General features: G+C 44.3%; 1 long non-coding RNA gene across 1 annotated transcript; it reads right to left on the reverse strand.

Annotated features, from left to right (window-relative positions):
- Positions 1-7,642: 7,642 nt before the first annotated feature.
- Positions 7,643-19,557, reverse strand: LOC146697120 (uncharacterized). The gene is made up of 3 exons (XR_014923373.1): positions 19,112-19,557; positions 7,901-8,355; positions 7,643-7,817 (listed from the first exon to the last, which is right to left on the reverse strand). It is a non-coding gene; the product is annotated as an uncharacterized LOC146697120 (long non-coding RNA).
- Positions 19,558-20,159: the final 602 nt, after the last annotated feature.

Consider the following 20,159-nt stretch of genomic DNA (forward strand, 5'->3'; position numbering starts at 1 on the left):
TGCTAAAATTGACCATTTTAGGTCATTAAATTGTAATAATATCTGATACTGATAAGAATCTTCAGGGGCCTAACAAGGTTTAATTGCTGAACCCATGATTACGTAGAGGGAGTTGACCTGAAACAGACAGAGATTTGGCCTGTTACAATAAAATGACCATTAGCCTACCAACTCCCTCGTCACCTGAGCACTTTATGTTGTTTTTCCAGCAGTAGTAAAAAAAAAATATGGGTAAAAAAAAATACAAGAAATCAACAGCACAAATACAACTGCCATAGCAACACCAAAGGACATGTTCCATTACTAAAAAAATATCCATAAAACTGTTGTTCTGATGAACGCACATTATTCCTGTGGCATTCCAGGGCTCATAGGATGAGGTCATGCTTAGCAGTAAAGCAGCAGTCTCAGCTATCCATTTAGTCTCAGTGGCAGCTGTTTGACCTTTTATGAACCTTGCTAACAACTTTACAGCCTTACAGATCAATGCAAAATCTATTAGAAGAGATTAGCATTAAGGCAGAGCGTAATGGCTAGCCCAGTATCTACTGGGATCTCAGGTGTAAATACAGACTAATGCTAATGCTGCTATTGGCACTGGACCAGCCACAGCCAGTGATGAAAGCCATTATAAAACTAAGGTAGCTTCAAAAAGGTCAGAACTTGCTGGCCAATTAGAAGAGTCTAATGAGGCCACATTACCATAAGAGGAGGTGAGAGGAGTGAAACAGACTGGAAAGTAAACATGACATGTGGATGGAAGGTGACACGCAAAGGGAAACACTTACAGTACAGTGCAAAAGTCTTGTTTAATCCCTGATTTCCGTATCTTTCGCTCACAAAAAGATTGAATTAGAGATTTATTAAAACATGCGCAAACATACACGAAACAGAGTATGCAATGGATTTGTACACTTCGAACAAGTTTGAAAGTCTTGAACCACACAACCTGAACTCTCTCAGACAACCTTTTTTGTAATTTCTTAAAGTAGTCTTCAGGAATAGTTGTTCAGGTTCCCTTTTGCCTTTTATTCCATTTTTTATGAAGATGATCGCACACTGCTTTAACAGTGTTGAGGTCCGGGCTCTGGGGAGGCCAATCCATGACTGAGTTTTCCTATTCGGGGATTCTTTTGCTGCCGTGTCAAGTGTGTTTGGGAGCATTGTCATGCTGAAAAATGAACTTAATGCCAATCAGACCTTTTCCAAATGTTGCTTTCCAGATTAAAATCTGAATTCATCCCTTCATCAGACCTGTTTCTGCTAATTTTCACTCCACTTACTGTGTAATTTTGCGTACCTCAGTCTTTTCTCCCTGTTTTCTTTCCATAAGAATGGCTTCTTGACAGGCCCCCTTCAACTGAGACTATTTCTGATGAGGATTCGGTGAATAGTAGGGGGACGAGCTGAAGATGTATCTCTCAGGTCCTGTGTAAGCTCTTTCTTGGATATTTTTTTTCCTATTGCCTAATGACATCCCTTTCAGATACTGTCAGCTCCTCTAGATAGTTTGTTAAGCCTGACACTTTTTCTTTCGTCCTCCACTTGTCAATGTCCTCCAAAATTTTAAGGACACACTGCACAAAAATGGCAAGATATGCAAAGTTTTCAGTTAATAGTTGTTTGGGAATCACCTTATTAGTGCAAATGTACTATTTTATGCCTGTCACACTGCATTATCTTGGGCATTTTTCTTGAACTAAAGGAATGGGAATGAATAATGTGCTTCTGTGACAGGCTGGTGGTAAGAAAGTGACTAAAGGTACAATTTAAAATTGATTCTTTGCTATGCTGTTTGTTATGTGTAGTCCCAAATCTGGTTCATCCCTTTTTATGCTTGAATGATTCATAGGTCAGTGTTAAGTTGCTTAACATACAAAGTATGTACTCTGAAAATGTTCAAGTAGAAGGACTGAACTGAAAATGAGTGAAAAAGCAGCAAATGACTGGAATAAAAACCATACCATACCATCTGAAACACCATCAGAAAACTACTCAAGCTCACTTTTTACACAAAAAATAAAGGAATGAGGGGTGGCTCAATACTGTTGCACAGTACTGTATGCATGTAAGAAAGTAAAAATAATTTTGATCTATGACTCTAGTCCTTCCTGCTTAAATGGGATATTGACCTATTATGCAGTAAAGCTTAAAAGCAGGAGCTGAATTAGCAGTATGCCTTTAATGTGGATGAACAGAAGATAGACCGGAGGGATGAGATGAGAGGAGGAAAGAAGATGAAGGAGAGACTTCAGCAGCTGTGTGGTTTTGAATGGAAAACCGCAGCCCTGCCTTTTTTTAACCAGTTAAATGACAGCACATTTATATTTACAGTAAACACCGGAGGGACATCTTGAAAAGGAAAAGGTTTTCTTACAAGTTTGCACAACCCAAACACACCCTGGGAGGAATTAGCAAATTAATCAGAGTCCATCACATGAGGCCTCACAAACAGCTCTTGGTGCCATTAAATTTCAGCATGGATACGCTAATAGGAATGGCAATGTAGGTCCAATAAAAAAAGAGGGGGAAAACAGAAGAACAGAAAAGAAAATTATGACGATATAAGGGTGGGTTACTATTCTCAGAAAAAAAAATCAGCAACTCAGAATTACCAAGATCGAAGATAAAAGTAAATTTACTTTAAAAAAAAAAAGACAATTCTTTGAGACTGAGAAAAAAAATCTCTAAATAAGAATTATTGTTGAGGTTATGAGGTCACAAATTTATGATTAACTGTAATCGCACAGCAATAAATAAATGGAGGTTACTTTGATAAGGAGAAAAGACACACGCACAGATAAAGTGCTGCCCTTATGGCTTCTTACTTGGTAAAGAACCCTTTCTGAAAGTCAGCTACTTTATAATTCAATATTTTAACTTTATATTTGGCCACGGCATCAGTTTCTAATTAAAAGCCCCCAAACTGTATGTTTATAGTTCTGCTTGACCATACCCGCTCTAACCTTCTATTCTTCCACTTTCTTTGACTTCACATTTAGCTACGAATGCCATCCGGTCTTTAAGTCTGACGTTATTAGCCATATCTGGGCCCAAAGTCAAACGATCACTGCGGCATCACTGAGAGTTGAAAAACTGTCTAAATTCTTTCATCTGTAATAAAATGATCAGTGTGGCTGCTCTACCAGGTGTAACAATGAAATTTAACATCCAGGCATCCATGAAAATGGAATTTATTACATTTAACGGAGTTAGAAGTTAGCAGGGAGTTAGCTCGCTAGTTTCAATCTAAATATAATATACCATCTTCTGACTGAGGAATTTCTGAAACAAATTAAGACGTACAGCTCTGCTATCACTTCCAACATAAATGAAGACAGGAAAGTAAACAGCAGTGGCTGAAAGGTTTGTAGGGTTACTGAAGTTTGGCTAGCATATAACGATGTGCTACGTGATCACTAGCGACACAGCTATGTTAGCATAATATAAACAGTGAAGCTGGAGGATGAACGCTAACTTTTTTCACGTGCACATACATTGTGTTAAATGGACCCATCCAGTCACGGTGTGTGCAAGACTGAACCAGTGTTGTCTGCCGCTGTAGGTGCTCCACGTGGAAATGCTTTCTCTCAGAGTGGACTGTTCAGCAACACGAGCAAGATGAAAGAGCACTTCAAAGTTTGTGCGCGAGTCCATGAGACATGAGTAGCAACATGTTGTGTGTGATGTCTGGACTACTTTATTGTTGGTTTTTTAACACCACCTGATTGAAATATTATCACATATTCAGAGAGAAAGTGCAAGTGCAAAAATACAAGTGCAAACCCTAAATGCAGGCTTAAAATCAGTCCAAAGTGTCACTCATTTAGTTATCTATATCTTTTGTTTACATGAGCACAAAAACATTATTTTAATTAATATTGACCCTTAACACATGTATGATGTTGACGTTGTATTTGCTGAGAAAGGACATGGTAAGAAAACAGAAATAAAGTGAACTGCATCAGGCAGCTCAGGATTGCAGCTCTCTTCTGTCAGGTATTAGGCCATGTTGCAGTGAATAGGATAGGATGAGTGAGATCAGTAAGTATCCGAGGAAATAAAAGGTGTACTACTGTATGCAACTTCATCTTTTTAACAAATACTTTTCTGTCTTTTTTCTTCTGGATAGGCACGCTGGAGCGCATGCCCCTCACAATGTCTGTGCATGGCTATGAGGAGATGGCTTTAGTGTATCAGATAGCTGCAAAGACATTCCTGGCTATACCAACTGTCCTTACTAACCTGTCTCTGTGGCCTTCACTTTAACCAGTGCCATCTGTGGTGTGATTAAGTTCATTCAACCCTGCAAAAATATGCTGAATGCCGGCTGGCTACATATCACTCCTGTACTCTCTTCAACTGTACTTCCATCTTCCACCTCTATCCCTCTCAATAATGACTAAAAACGCACCAAAAAGGCAACTGAGCAAGTCTTCCACAAAGCACAGGTTTTTTGTGTCTCCACATGTCAAAGTGTTCTTGGCCAAGACATTTTTATGCCTGATGGTGAGGCCATCAACCTGCATGGTGCTGTCACTGCCATTAGAGTGTCAGTTTGAGTATGTGAACAAGTGAATAGGTGTGGGGCAAAGCATATACAGCCACTTACCATTTTTTGGCTGAACTGTTGTGCCAAGATTCAAGACCCTCTCAGGGTACATTTGTCGTGTAGCTCCATCATCGGGTAGTTGGTGTTTTCACTTTGTGCATGTTGGCTTGACTAACAAGCAGTTTGCACAGCCTGTGCTGAGCTTCTATAGCATGGCTGTAGGCCATTAGTCTTGTTATTATTGCAAAGCTGAAATCTTGATTTTAAAAAAAGAACATGGAAAAAAATTAAATGAAACAACATTTCATGTCAAATCCAGAGGGCCTGTCATTAAACTGAGCCTCAGTCCTGAAACCTGCTAGGCTGCTTAAATTTATTCACATTTTTTAAGGTAAACATCAAAGATGTGCTGAATGCTAGTTACAAGTTATTTTGGTCATGTTTGACACATAGCAGCAAAGCAAAGTTGGAATGGTAACTAATGCAGCAAATCACCAATGAATCATTTGACTCCATGCTAACCGGCATACACAATGCATATGCTAAGACTAATCTACCTAATGAATTATCAACAGGAGCTACAGTGTAAATTTGCCTTCATTTAACGAGCCGTCAGTCACAGCAAACCCATCAGCAGATACCATCAAAACTGGAGCAGGTGGGCAAGTAAAAAGGAAAGGGGGCGTGTTTGAGTCCATTGGGTGTGTGGGCAGGAGTGTGACCCGGCGACTCCACCGAAAGTCACTACTGCGCAAAGTCTGGGTCCAAAAGTGCAACATGGCAGCTCCCACAAACAGGAAATTTTGGCTTCATTTTTGCACACTGGGAGGAAATGCGGCCAGGTCGTCCATTTCTTCTACAGTCATTGATTTGTTTTGTTTTTAAATTTATGTAATGTACATGTGTGCAAGCAAAGGTGGCTTCGCTTAAATGTGTTGGAGCTGATGTTTACGAGTGATTTGACCCTCGGAAGATATCAGCATACGTTAAAAAAAGAAAGATTGGTGCATAATGTGGCACTTTTAGCTAGATTTAAACTTCAGAGTATTTATTTACTGAAGTCAGAGGTGAGGTAAGGAAGGAAGGAAGTCAGTGTCTTTAGTTGGTGGAGAGCACATTGACTTGCTTTTGAACTGCCAGTATTATTAATTATTATACAATTGTCATAAGACTACCACGCAAAGAAATACAAGAATTCTCCCTTTGGACGAACACAGCCTGGTTACTCATCTTTAGACAAGGAATAACAAAAATGTCTGGGGTCCAAGGGGGCTGGCAGCAATGCACTCAGTGAAAGGGATTGTGACAGAGAGTGATTTTTTCATGGAAATAACTGCATGCTTCCAAAGTCTTGGCACATTTTTATTACCTAACTGTAACATCTATTCTTTCCAGTGCAGTTTATAAAAAGATTAAAACAATATTGAGCAAAATTGAGTTCAGCTTATTGGTGCAGACCGCCACAAAAGTTCTAGTGTCTCATGCGGCCCCTTGGGAAAATTAATTGCCTACCCCTGAACTAGAGCAACATTTCAAAGGAGACTATACTATTAAATCTATTAAACAACTTCCCTATGCTTCATAAAGTAGTGCCCTGACCTGAGAGCTATCGTGTTGTCATATGAAAGCAACATGGAGCCACACTGACGGAGGATTCGTGGAAGTAGAGAAAGACAATTATGAAAGCATGACATTGATTATTCACGCTGTGTTATCAGTATCACATTACAAAAACACAAAGTGTTTTGGTATGTCTGCTGTTACTGATCGGATCCTGATGACTTGGTTGTTTTTTTTTAAACTGTGTGCCCCTATTTTCAAGGTCATGGGTGTTGAACAGCATCAGATGCTATAAAAAACAAACACAGTCATTGTTTTCAATGGCTGCAGGCAAAGTCAAGCTTTTAAGTGGTGTGTAAAAGCAGTTTGATTTGGTTCCCAGATTCAGCTCATAACCAAAAAAAAGAACAGCTTTTATCACTGAGGATCAGTGCAAGGAACTGATGACCACGCCTAGTCTGCAGGCAGTGCTGAAAAGTGTCAGGGTACTAAACTGAAAATACTGCTTCTTGTTGGCTGGAATGGAAGATTAATGAAAACGAAACAGCAGCAAGTGTGTGAAGACATTTAAATTAAGGAAACAAAATAATGGAGCATCAGCAAAAAGGAACCTTTAGGAGGACTTTGATGTGGATAGTAGAAAAGAGTAAGTTACCAGTGGAGACCAATGACCAGCAGCCAAACCATAATTGTTCCCTAGCCTCACTTGTTTATGACCAAAACCAAAACAATAATGGTCTCCTTACATGAGTGGTCACATCATCCAACGCCATGATCTAACCCAGCCGCGTCATCTTTGTGTCTAAATGTAACCCAATGTTAAACATAGCTGCATGATATTACGACACTAGACACTGACAAATGATGTCTTTTTACTGGTAAAGATGTCAGTTCATACAATCAGCAGAAAATGTCGTCTTCTACCTGTGTGGATGTAACATTTTACTAACCATTTAGCATCTTCAGCTTCATGAAGTGAGACAGAGGTGGGAAGTAGAATTTCCAGGTATCTGTACTTTACTAGATTACTACTAGATTTAACAGTACGGACTGCTCAGTCAGATTTGATCAAATGGAAATTTAAAGCTTACATGTAAGTCCTCGTGTTTATTAATGAGACATTGGGTCTGTACTTGGGACATACGTTGTTTTCATATTGTGAAACATGCTGCAAAACAAACTGAGGTAGAGTAGCTGTGCTATTTAAATGTTGCATGAAAATAATCTGCAGGTTAGTGCAGGATAAGCAGGTTAGTTTGCTGCACGGTGATGGATTTAAAGTGTGTGTGACTGGTGCACAGTGGTTGTGGTTTCATGGTCAGGGTAAAGTACATTAAGTATAGCAGGGATCAATTAGAAGTTAAGCTGAAGCTTAGATTCATTGACTGAATTCCATCTTCATACCAACTCTTTATACCATCTAGGGTGGGCAACTCCAGGCCTCGAGTGCCGGTGTCCTGCAGGTTTTGTCACGGTTTGGCATGGCAAACCGTGGGGGGGGGGTGGGGAAGGAGGACCCAGGCGCGGTGCTCAATGTACAAGCAGTGCGTTTATTTACAGTGATGGAACAAAACAACAATAAATCCCCGTGCTCTCCCTGACTCCAGTGTCATGTCTCTCCGTGACCAGTCCGTGTCTCAGTGCTCTCCGCTCCCATGTCTCAGCACTCCTCGTGCTGGCTGCCGTCTGGCACTCCACACTTCTCCTGGGGACACAATAGACGCAGCCGTCAGGACACATATAACCGCGGGCATACACACACTAACTCAGCTCAACAGGCTGACTGACATGGAGTCTCACGGAATGATCCCGCGTTGGTGGGAGCTCCAAGACTCTCTTAAGTAGCTCCCCCTGACGAGGCCTGATCAGCAGCAGGTGTGTGGCTTCGGGTGTGGCCAGACCATCAGCAGGGCCACACCCATCATGCCTGAAGGCGCCCGCTGAAACACATATACACACACGCAAACAGGGAGAAAGACAGCAACACCAAATATACATACAATAATAATAATATAATTCATAACTGCTCAGGGATCCTGGGTCGCTCAGACCCAGGACCCTGACAGGTTTTAGATCTCACCCTGGGTCAACACACCTGAATCAGGTGATTCTTCTCTGGAGAACTTCAAGACATGTTGAGGAGATAATTTAACAATTTGAATCAGCCGTGTTGGATCAAGGACACATCTAAAACCTGCAGGACACCGGCACTCGAGGGAGGCCTGGAGTTGCCTCTCACTAGTCTAGAAAAAAGACAGCATAAACAGTGTACTGTCAGTGTAGTGGATCAAAATGTTGTTAAATTCAGTTGTGTCAGAAAAAGCAGTAAACCTCAGAGCAGCAGCTCAGCTGATCACAGCCTGAACACTAACAAAATCTACTGCACGGCTCAATAGAAATTATTTATGCACATACACACAGATTATGATTAAATATTTTGAATGGTGTATAAAGGTGCACTGTTACTATTGTGTGTGTCTATCTATCTATCTGGTGCTCGTGTCATTCAAATGTAAGAAAAATCTTGGCACCCTGGCTTTTACGAGTGATAGTTAAGGTCTTGGACAATAGTAATGGTTCTCTCTTGGTCAGAGTGACTGTAGGCAAATGATGACAGCAAAACAAGGGCCAAAAAAGTCTAATTAAATGCAATCCAAGAGGAGTCGAGTTGTAACTAATAGTTTCCTTCATATTACCTCCTGCAGCTTGTGTGTGTGTGTGCGTGTGTGTGTGTGTGCAAGAGAGAGAGACTGCTGCACTTGCGTTCGTTAAAAGGGGATTTTCCAGGTTGAAAACAAAGCAGCGCAGTGGCAGAGAAAACATCTGACGCACTAAGTGGGGTCCTGTGTGTGTGTGTGTGTGTGTGTGTGTGTGTGTGTGTGTGTGTGTGTGTGTGTGTGTGTGTGTGTGCGCGTGCGTGCTAAACGCTCCTGGGCGACTAAGGAAATAATGAAAGGCAGAGCGACTACATTCTCATGCAGATTGTGAGGCAGCATGACAATGTGCTACTGACTTTCTTGGCCTAAAAGTAAATATATAAACTTTATCCCCTGAACATTCACTGCACACTAGAAAAATAAGAAGCAACTCTTGTTTTGTAAAACTCTTGATGAAATTTTGAGAAACCCACAAACTCATCGCTAGAAGCACTTTAGAGGGGTTGTATGGTCGAGTGGTTTGCAATGATGCATGTGACACCAGCGGTGCCAAGTTTAAACCCCACATCAGTGAAATTGCTTTTCCACAACCGAAGGAGTTCCGAGAAGAAAGTTGTTTCTCAGACAACTGAACGCCTGAGAAACAACACTGACAAATTGTGAGCTCAAAATTATAAGGCTCGGGATGTTTCTGTGGAGTATTCAAGATCAACGTTTTAACAACCCAGCTAGAAAAGCTTTTATAAAGTAAGATCTGTCTTTAAAACTCAACCAGCCTGACCTGCATCCTAATCGTACTTTTACAGCAATGCAAGTCATGCACGCACTATAAAACCAGTGTTTTCTCTGTCAGTGTTTTTTCTAACACTCTTGAAAAATCATGGTTACAAAAGATCAGTGGTTAGATTAGTGCTTTGTTAAGACTAGGGAAAACAGTTTTCCCATAATAAAGTCCTTTTTTTGTTTTTTACTCCTCTAATATTTGCAGACAAAAACAGCAAAAGTGATGATGACTGTCGGTGATATTGATGATGAGCTCTACATACAGACAATCTTTCAAACTGAAAATAAAAATCAGCATCTATGGATATGTTTTTAAAAAAAAGACCGATATCTTTATAAATATGGTTAACCTGAAAATTTTGTATAAATCCGAATGACCAAGCATCAAACAATGAATGAACATTGTCAGTGATACAGTATTTATGTAATGGAAAAGCTAAAATTCTGAGATCCAGAGAAATCTTTATACTAGAAATGAGAGAAATTAACTTGCAGATCAAGCAAAGTTTGGCACCTTGGAAATCTAGCGATTGAAGCTCAATTTTTACAAGCTTGTTTATCAATGCTGTAATTCACGAAGCTTAATGTGGCAGACCCGTGAAGCACTAGTGGCCTATACCAACAGCAAATACACTAACTGGGTAGTTGACAGCTTTTTATATCCTGCTGCTGATGAGCCATACTTTGCTCATAACATGCCAGGGGTGTATCTCATACTTATCATCAGAGATGGGCAATAACGCGTTACTTGTAACGCGTTACTGTAATCCGATTACTTTTTTCTTTTTTTTTTTTCTTTTTTACTTTGATTTTTATTAAGTTATGTTAACATTGTGGACATACAATAAAGAAAATAACAAACAAACATACATATAAACGAACATAGAGTCTGGAGTTTACATATCTTTTTCCATTTATCACGTTGCAGAAAAAAAAAGAAAACCTATTATGTTATTTCATTTGTGTCACTTCTGAATGTTTTCCACTTCCTCCATAGTCTGTCGTATTTACCTCCCATCAGTCTAATGTTGAGTGTTATTTTTTCCATCTCTGAGATATCCTCTACAATACTGATCCAATCCCGCTGGGTGGGAGGATCTGGGTGTAACCACTTCTTTGTAATTGCTTTTTTTGTTGCGGCCAGAATTATTTTGACTAAATACACGTCCTCTTTTTGTATGTGTTCTTTTATGTTTCCTAGATACATCACTTGGCAAGTATTTGGGAGTGTATAACTCAAAATATTATCCATATTCATTTTTAAGTCTTCCCAATACTTTTTAATTTTAATGCACTTCCAGAATACATGAGAATGATCCGCTTCTATTTCTCCACACAATCTCCAACAATTTTGTAAACTTGAGGTCAGTTTGCTTTTTATTTTGGGTATAATGAAAAAACGTGTCAAAACGGCGAATTAGTTGTACTGTGTTGCAATTCACACATATTGAGCCATTCTTTCTCTGTTATTTTTATGGTCAGTTCAACTTCCCATTTCTTTTTAATATAGAGTGTTGAATCTTGTCTATTTTCTTCTAATGACCTATAGAAGGTGGAAATAGTTTTAAATTGTTTATGTTCATAGCAATCTTTTACTTTTTCGACAATCCCCAGTGGTTTCCTAAGCCAGTCAGATTTTATTTGTTTTGCGCAGTAGTCCCTAACTTGCAAATATCTAAAGAAATCTCTATTTTCCAATTTGTATTTGTTTTTTATTTGTTGGAAACTCATTAGTCTTCCGTTTTTCATAAGGGTACAAACTGCTGTAATCCCTTTTAGTTCCCACTGTTTGAATGTTTGGTCCAATTGTCCTGGCTTGAAATTTTTATCATGTCTAAACCATCTGAGTATAAATAATTGTTCTTTTAACTGACATTTTTCTATTACTGTGTGCCATATGTCTAATGTAAATTTCACAATTTGATTCATTCCACTTTTATTCTTTGTCATTAAATGTTTGTCAGAGATAAAAATTTGAATGTTGTTTCCCTCGATTTCTTTCTCAATTTCCTTCCATCTTGCCTCATATTCTGGTCTACACCAACCAACAAGTGGTCTGAATTGGGCTGCATAGAAGTATTCCCTTAGGTTCGGCAAGGCCATCCCTCCCTTGCGCTTCGGGAGTTGCAGTGTTGTTAGTCTTATTCTGGGCTTCTTCCCACCCCAAATAAACCTTGATATCATCTTGTCCCATATTTTGAATTTTTTTTGAGATATAGGAAGTGGGAGTGACTGAAACATGTATAACAGTCTTGGGAGAACATTCATCTTTATTATTTGGATTCTTGAGTAAAAGTTTGTAGGTGTTGCCGACCACCGTTCTAGATCTTTTCTAATGTTGCCCTCCACCTGATTATAGTTTATGTCCGCCATATCTGATAATGATTTTGTCAAGGTTACGCCCAAATATTTCATGTTGTTCGAGTGCCAATTTAATTTGTATTCGTCTCTGATCTTTTGGGAGGGTATATAATTGAATGATAGAATTTGTGTTTTGGATACGTTAATTTTATAGCCTGATAAGTAGTCAAAGGTATGGAATAGTTGCATCAAAATTGGGAAGCACTTGTCAGGGTTTCGTAGAAAAATAATAACGTCATCAGCAAACAATCCAATAAGGTGTTTTTGTCCAGCAAGGGATACCCCCTCCAACTTTGAATGTTGTCGCACTGCTTGTGCTAGTGGCTCAACGTATAAGGCAAAAAGAATTGGTGACAAGACACAGCCCTGTTCCCTTTCAGTCGATTCACTCGGTACAACACATAAGTATGGGATATCACGCCCTCGCGTGTCCTGGCTGAAGAAACCTTTATTCACGCCTTTACGGCAGATGACGTGTGATGACACGCGCAAGGCCCCGCCCGCACATATAGCCGCTGCCATCACCGTCATCCCTCAGTTCTTACGCTCTTCACCTCGCTGAGAACACCTCTGCTGAGTTGGGCTAGCTAGCTACTGCTAGTTAGCTCCGTTGTCTGCCAACTTGAACCTAGCTTAACTGCCCCTGTTGGTGTTAGCCTCCACCGCCCAGCTGGTGCGTAGGCTGCCCGCGGAGCGCTATTTTCAAGTTTTTCTTGTGCAGCGTTTCGCTTTGCGTTTTGGGAATGGACTCCAAACCGAAGCGAGCAAAGCAGAAATCTTCTGTTCGCCCCTGTCCTCAGGGATGTGGTTTCTCTTTGCACGACAGCGACCAGCACGATGCCTGCCCTGTCTGCCTGGGGATCGTCCACGCTAGGAGAGCGTTGACGGAGCCCGAAGCTTGTGCGTTTTGTCGCCAGCTCCGACGCTCGACCCTGGAAAGACGGGTGACGTTTGTGGAAAGAGTGCTGGGACGCTCGGCTGTCGCACGGCATGACCCTCTTCTTTCCGAGTCTGGAGCCCCGGCTTCGTCCGAGTCCGAAGACGAAAATTTTCAGGTCGATGTCCCCGCGATTAGCTGGGCTGACCACATGGAATACGTTGACGGGTTAGCCGATGACGGACCGGAACCATGCAGGAGCGCTGACGGGCTTCAGCCTGGGTTGAAGCCCGCCAGCGCTCCCCAGGAAGACGATGACGTGCTGGACATCGGCCTGGACATCCATGGTTTGTCGGAGGATGAGCAGGAGAGCTCATTGTCGACCCAATATGCCGCCGCTGCTGCGCCGGTCGGCCACGATGACACCTCTCTTTTCTCCCTGTTTCGCCGTGCCGCTGAGAAGCTGCAGGTGGACTGGCCCTCTCCTCCACCAGCTCGGAAGCCGTCGCGGTTTGCGGGTTTTTTCCTTCCACCGGAGCCCGCAACGGCCAAAAACTGCCTCCCCATGTTCCCAGACTTTCTCTGCGAGCTAACAGCGTCATGGGACAAACCTCTGTCTACCCGCGTCACTGTGCCCGGCTATGGACAGTACATGGAATTGGACGGCGCCGAGGGAGCTGGTTTAGCTAACCCACCCCCTATGGAGCCGTCTCTGGCTGCTTATCTGGCCCCGTCCCATAACCATGGTGTCGGTGGCCCCGCAACTCTGCCGTCCAAGCACTGCAGATTCTCGGCCTCGCAGCTGGAGAAGATTTATCGGGCTCAGGCCGGCACCGCTCGAGCCATGAGCTCCGTCACCATGCTCCAGACGTACCAAGCAATGTGCCTGGCGGAGCTTGGATCGCTGGTTCCGGAGGACAGCCCGCTGTCACCTCTTCTTAACGAGGTTAGAGTCACCACGGATTACATCCTCCGTGCGTCTCGCTGTGCAGCGCTCTCCCTGGGCAGAGGGATGGCTTCGACAGTGGTGGCGCAGAGGCACCTGTGGCTGACCCTCTCCGACGTCCCTGATAGAGACAGAGCTGTGTATCTGGACGCACCAGTGTCTGCGGCTGGGTTATTCGGACATTCACTTGAAGCCATTCAGGCTAGATTCGATCTGAGGAAGAAGCAGATGGAAGCTCTGCGCGACATCATCCCCAGACGCCAGCCCCAGCCCAAGCCCACTGCTAGCTCTCACAGGCCCGCCGCTCCTCTGACAGCTGGCAAGAGACCGGCGCCCACTGCTGGAGTGGGAGGGCCGCCGGCGAGAGCACGTACTCCGGCCCGAGCTCCACGCCAGTCGGCCTGGGGCAAAGGCCCTCCCCCGGGCCCCCGACGGGACCCGACGCCCAGGAGGAAGAAGCCTCAGCCCTCCTAGCTGTGATTGCGAGTGGGGAAGGGATCCGGCAGCAGGGAGACGCTGCTCTTACCCCTCTGTTGCCGCACAAGAGGTGCCGCTTAAGTTCTGTTCAGGTTGTCAGCCCCAGAAGGCGCTGCACTTCCCTATCGCGGTCTCCCAAGCACATAACCCCTGCACACGGTTCAGATGTGTTGAATGTTCAAGCGACCACATCGAGTGTTCCCGCTGTTTTTCATTGTTATGCCCCGGAAAAGGTGCACCCAACAAAATGTATAAATGTACATGTTCCCATGTTGCAATCAATAAAGAGTGTTGTTTACTCTCAAACAATCTCAAATGCTCAACCTGCAGGCGAAATGAGCCAGGTCAGACAGGGGATGCAGTCCCCTGCAGACACACTGGGGGGCGACGGCGCCCCGCCGTCAGTGCTGCAGGCCAGCCGGCTGGCTGCTCACTTCCCTCAGTGGCGCGCTTGCGCCCCCTCTCCGTGGGTGCTGCAAACCGTTGCCATGGGTTACCGGTTGCAGTTCCGGGTCAAGCCGCCTCGTTTCCAAAGAGTCGTGAACACGATTGTCAACCCCGAGGCAGCCTTGGTACTCAGAGAGGAAATACAGGCGCTATTACAGAAGAGAGCAATACGGGTGGTCCCCGCTTCGGAGACGGACAAAGGTTGGTACAGCCGTTATTTTGTCATTCCGAAGAAAGGGGGAGGGCTTCGTCCCATCCTCGACCTGCGAGTCTTGAACACGTACCTGCGAACGTACAGGTTCAAGATGCTAACACTCAGACAGCTCCTGAGTGCAGTCGGCCCGGGAGATTGGTTTGCGACAATCGATCTAACAGATGCTTATTTTCATGTCGCTATACACCCGAAACACAGGCAGTTTCTGAGGTTTGCATTCGAGGGCGTAGCCTACGAATACCTAGTGCTGCCGTTCGGGCTGTCGCTCGCTCCCCGCACCTTTACGAAATGTGCCGAGGCAGCGCTAGCGCCCCTCAGGAAGAGGGGCATCCGCATCTTGGCCTACCTGGACGACTGGGCTCTCGTGGCTTGCTCCAGAGAACAGGCGGAGACGCAGCTGTCGCGGGTTCTGTCACACATTCAGACACTGGGGTTCTCTGTGAACTTTCAGAAGAGCTCGCTAATCCCAGGTCAACAGATCGCTTTTCTCGGTCTGGAAATATGCTCTCTTTCCAGCCGCGCACGGTTGTCAGAGCACAGAGTGGCCGCGTTTCATCGCTGCCTCGCTCAATTTCAGCTGGGACGCAGACTGCGTTTCCAGACGATATTGCGCTTGTTGGGCATGATGGCATCTATGATCGCCGTAGTGCCGCTTGGGCTGTTGAAAATGAGAGCGTTTCAACGCTGGACTCTCTCTCACCGTTTGTGTGCTTCGCGTCACCTCCGGAGGAGGCTGCCGGTAACTGCGTCTTGCATGCTAGCTCTCCGTCCTTGGAGGGAGCCCGGGCTACTGCACCAGGGCTCTCGGATTGGGAGGGTGTTGTTTCGCAAGGTGGTGTCCACAGATGCTTCCCTAAGTGGGTGGGGAGCGCTGTGCGAGGGTGCGTCAGTGAGAGGGATCTGGTCCGCGGCTCAGCGCCAGCTGCACATCAACCACTTAGAGCTGTTAGCAGTGTTCTTAGCTCTAAAGCGTTTCCGTCCAGTCCTGCAGGGCCAGCATGTCTTAGTCAGGACGGACAATTCAACAGTGGTGTCTTATATAAACAGGCAGGGAGGAACACGCTCTCTTCCCCTGTTGCAGCTGTCTCGCTCTCTGCTGTTATGGTGCAGTGTTCATTTTCTGACTCTAAGAGCCACCCATGTCCCGGGCCACCTGAACCTGGGGCCGGACCTTCTCTCCAGGGGGGGTCCTCTGGTGAGAGAATGGAGGTTACACCCTTCAATAGTGGCTCAGATTTGGGATCTATTTGGCGAGGCGCAAATAGATCTTTTTGCTTCCAGGGTGAATGCTCACTGCCCCCTGTACTTCTCCATAATCGACCACGATGCACCCTTGGGCTTGGACGCGCTAGCGCACCAATGGCCAGACGTGCTCCTGTATGCATTTCCCCCAGTGGAAATGATATCTCCAATTCTGGAGAGGGTGCGTCGGCATTCCCTCTCTCTGATCCTGGTGGCCCCTTGGTGGCCCGCGAAGTCGTGGTATGCAGAAATAATCAGCCTGCTTGCAGCAAGTCCTTGGCAGCTTCCTCTCCGCAGGGATCTCCTCTCTCAGGCGGGGGGGGAAGTGTTTCATCCGCACCCGGATCTGTGGCACCTTCATGCTTACCTGCTGAGAGGTTAAACTTGGTTGCTAAGGGTCTGCCACCTAGTGTGGTAGCGACGATTCAGAGCGCCAGGGCCTCGTCTACTAGAGGCTTGTACGCTTACAAATGGCGAGCCTTCGAGCGATGGTGCCAGGACCGCCACACTCTCCCATTTCAGTGCTCTATTGTGGATGTTTTGACATTCCTGCAGGAGCTGTTGGATAAAGGCCTTTCGTTTTCGACGATCAAGGTTTATTTAGCGGCTATATCTGCTTGTCATATCGGTTTTGACGGGGTGACACCAGGTGCGCATCCCCTCGCCGTGCGTTTTCTGAAAGGGGTTCGCCGGCTGAGGCCCGTGCTTAAGTCCAGTGTCCCGGCTTGGGACTTGTCTTTGGTGCTGGAGGCCCTTTGTGGCCCTCCGTTTGAACCCGTTGAGTCGGTAGATATGAAACTTCTTTCGTATAAGACCGCATTACTTCTCGCTTTGGCCTCGGCGAAGCGAGTGGGGGACCTTCATGCGCTGTCTGTGCATCCTGCCTGCACACAGTTTTCTCCTGATGGCCGCAAGGTCGTATTGCGTCCGAATGCCGCCTATCTTCCCAAGGTCATGCCTGCATCTTATAGTTCAATGGAGTTTGAGTTGCTGAGCTTTTGCTCCCCTCCTTTTGAATCTGAGGAGCAGAGGAGGGTGCATTCTCTTTGTCCGGTGCGTGCGCTACGCACCTACATTGAGCGCACTCGGGATGTGCGTTTCTGTGACCAGTTGTTTGTCTGCTTCGCTAATCCGAATAGAGGTAGAGCTCTGTCCAGACAGAGGCTGTCCCACTGGATTGTAGAAGCTATCTCGCTGGCATACAGCACCGGAGGTTTTGCGTTGCCCCACGGGGTGGGAGCTCATTCCACCAGGGGGATGGCGACCTCATGGGCTCTTTTTAGAGGGGTGCCTGTGGCTGATATTTGTGCAGCGGCTAATTGGGCGTCGCCGCACACTTTTGTGCGGTTTTATCGGTTGGACGTTACAGCCCCTTCGGTGGCTCATGCTGTCCTTTCTGCTGGGTCTACCACTCACTAAGGATGTGGTGGTCCCGTTCCGGTTCGGTGGCTGCTCTGCGGGGCGTGTATATAGGTCCCATACTTATGTGTTGTACCGAGTGAATCGACTGAAAGGGAACGGTTAGTTATGTCTATAACTTCTGTTCCCTGAAGGAGAGGAACGAGGTACAACACAGGGTGGCCCCACTGAGCAGTTGGCTCGGTGAAGAGCGGCTATCGAACTGAGGGATGACGGTGATGGCAGCGGCTATATGTGCGGGCGGGGCCTTGCGCGTGTCATCACACGTCATCTGCCGTAAAGGCGTGAATAAAGGTTTCTTCAGCCAGGACACGCGAGGGCGTGATATCCCATACTTATGTGTTGTACCTCGTTCCTCTCCTTCAGGGAACAGAAGTTATAGACATAACTAACCGTTTTGTACCTCTATATAGCCGAATTCTATCTGTCAGACTACCATTCACCTTGATTCTAGCTGTAGGTTGATTATAGATTGTCCTTATACATTGTATTGAGCTGTCCTTAAACCCGAATTTTTCCAATACTCCAAATAGGAAGAGCCAGCTTACGCTATCAAATGCCTTTTCTTGATCTAAGCTAATTAACACAGTACCGATATTAGTTTTTTCTGCATTGTCAATAATGTGAAAGACTCTCCTTATATTGTCCTGTGCCTGACGTCCCTTGATGAATCCAGTTTGATCCACTTCTATCAGATCTGGTACAAATTTTTGAAGTCTTTTGCTAATGATCGAAGCGTACAATTTATAGTCGTTATTTAGGAGGGAAATGGGTCTATAATTCTTGCAATATTCTTTGTTTTTTCCTTCTTTGGGTAAAATTGTTATAATAGCTTCTCCCCATGATGGTGGAGCTATTCCCTGATTCAGAGTCCAGTTGAAGCAAGATAGAAGAAGTGGCTTGAGTTCTTCTTTGAAAACTTTGTAAAATTCAGCCTGAAAGCCATCGCTTCCTGGGGCTTTATTTGTTTTCTGTTCGGCAATAACTGTATCTAGTTCCTTATCCGTAATCTGTGAAATCAGTAACTTGTTTTGGGTATCTCCTATGGAGGGCAGATCCAGCGGGTCAAGAAAAATTTTAATTGTCTCAAGGTCTGCAGCTGCCGGTTGTGAATACAGTCTCGTGTAATATTTTTTAAATTCATTTTCTATCTCATTGGCAGTGTTGGGAAGGTTACTTTTAAAAATGTATTCCGTTACAGAATACAGAATACATGCCCCAAAATGTATTCTGTAACATATTCCGTTACGTTACTCAATGAGAGTAACGTATTCTGAATACTTTGGATTACTTAATATATTATCGTGCTTTTTACAACAACGTGAATGTACTATTGCTGTGTGATTTATTACTATTACTGAAGGTCCGCGACTCCAAACTGTAGTAAAGGGACCTCTGACTAATACGGCGGGGTCCCTGTCGGCTCATAGCCGAAAAATAGCTTTACTTTGTTGTGTGGGTCAATTTTTCTTGCGAGAGACAGAGAGAGGCGTTGAAAGACTGCTCCAACGGAACTTATTGTTTTCGGAGGAAAACACGAACACGGTGTACAGTCGAGTCTTAATAGCTTACTTACAGCTGGGCTCGTCAGGCACTCTTCTTGGCTGCAGTGGTTATTATTATATTTACATGCTTCCAGCTCCCGTTTTTCCTCGACGACAACTCCTACCTTTCCACTCGCCTTTTTCTCCCTCCTCGCGCTCACAGACACATAACGTGTATGGCAGTGCATTCTCCCTGCAGCACGGACTATACTGCCCATGATGCTGCATTCTTTAGAGCTATGCTTGTAGCATTCTGCCTGTTAGCTTAGCACAACAACAACAACGAAAAGGCGCTCTCTCACCCAGGAAACACACAGTCGCAGAGAGAGAGAGAGAGCGTCGCCCTGTAACCATGGCAACCGTAACGCTGCCGCCTGGAACGAAAGAACGTAGCTGTCAAACAAAACCCAAACAGTCCTGACCCGCGACAATATGAAACAGGAAAGTACCGCAGTGTAATCCATTTATTTCAACAAAGTAACTGTATTCTGAATACCACATTTTTAAACGGTAACTGTAACGGAATACAGTTACTCATATTTTGTATTCTAAATACGTAACGGCGGTACATGTATTCCGTTACTCCCCAACACTGCTCATTGGGCATATAATGTAATTTGTTACTATCCAAGTTTCTTAATAATCCTTGATGCCTGCTTTTTACGCAGTCTACTGGCAAGTATTTTAGTTGCTTTGGGCCCTGATTCGTAATAGGTTTGTTGCATATACCTAGCCTTTTTTTCTACTTCTTCTTTTAATAATTCATCAATTTGGTTTCTGATGTCTGATATTTCTTCTAGAATTTCTGGATTTTTAAGTAGTTTCTGTTCCCTCTCCAGATGTTTAAGTTTTTCTGTCAAATTTTTATATAGGGCCAGTCGCGCTTTTTTTTTGTGCTGCTGTTAGGGCTATGAGTTTTCCCCTTAAGACTGCCTTTAATGCATCCCAAAGTATAGTTGGGCTCACATCTCCGGTATCATTGTCTTCTATATACATTTTTATATCTTCTTTAATTTTCTTAACATGTTCATCCCTATTTAAAATACCCAAATTAAGTCTCCATGCTGTATGTATTTTCCT

Source organism: Copadichromis virginalis, linkage group LG12, assembly GCF_057382275.1.
Source record: "Copadichromis virginalis isolate Kocher_CV1m ecotype Utaka linkage group LG12, C_Virginalis_male_GT1.1, whole genome shotgun sequence".
NCBI classification, from domain to species: Eukaryota; Metazoa; Chordata; class Actinopteri; order Cichliformes; family Cichlidae; genus Copadichromis; species Copadichromis virginalis.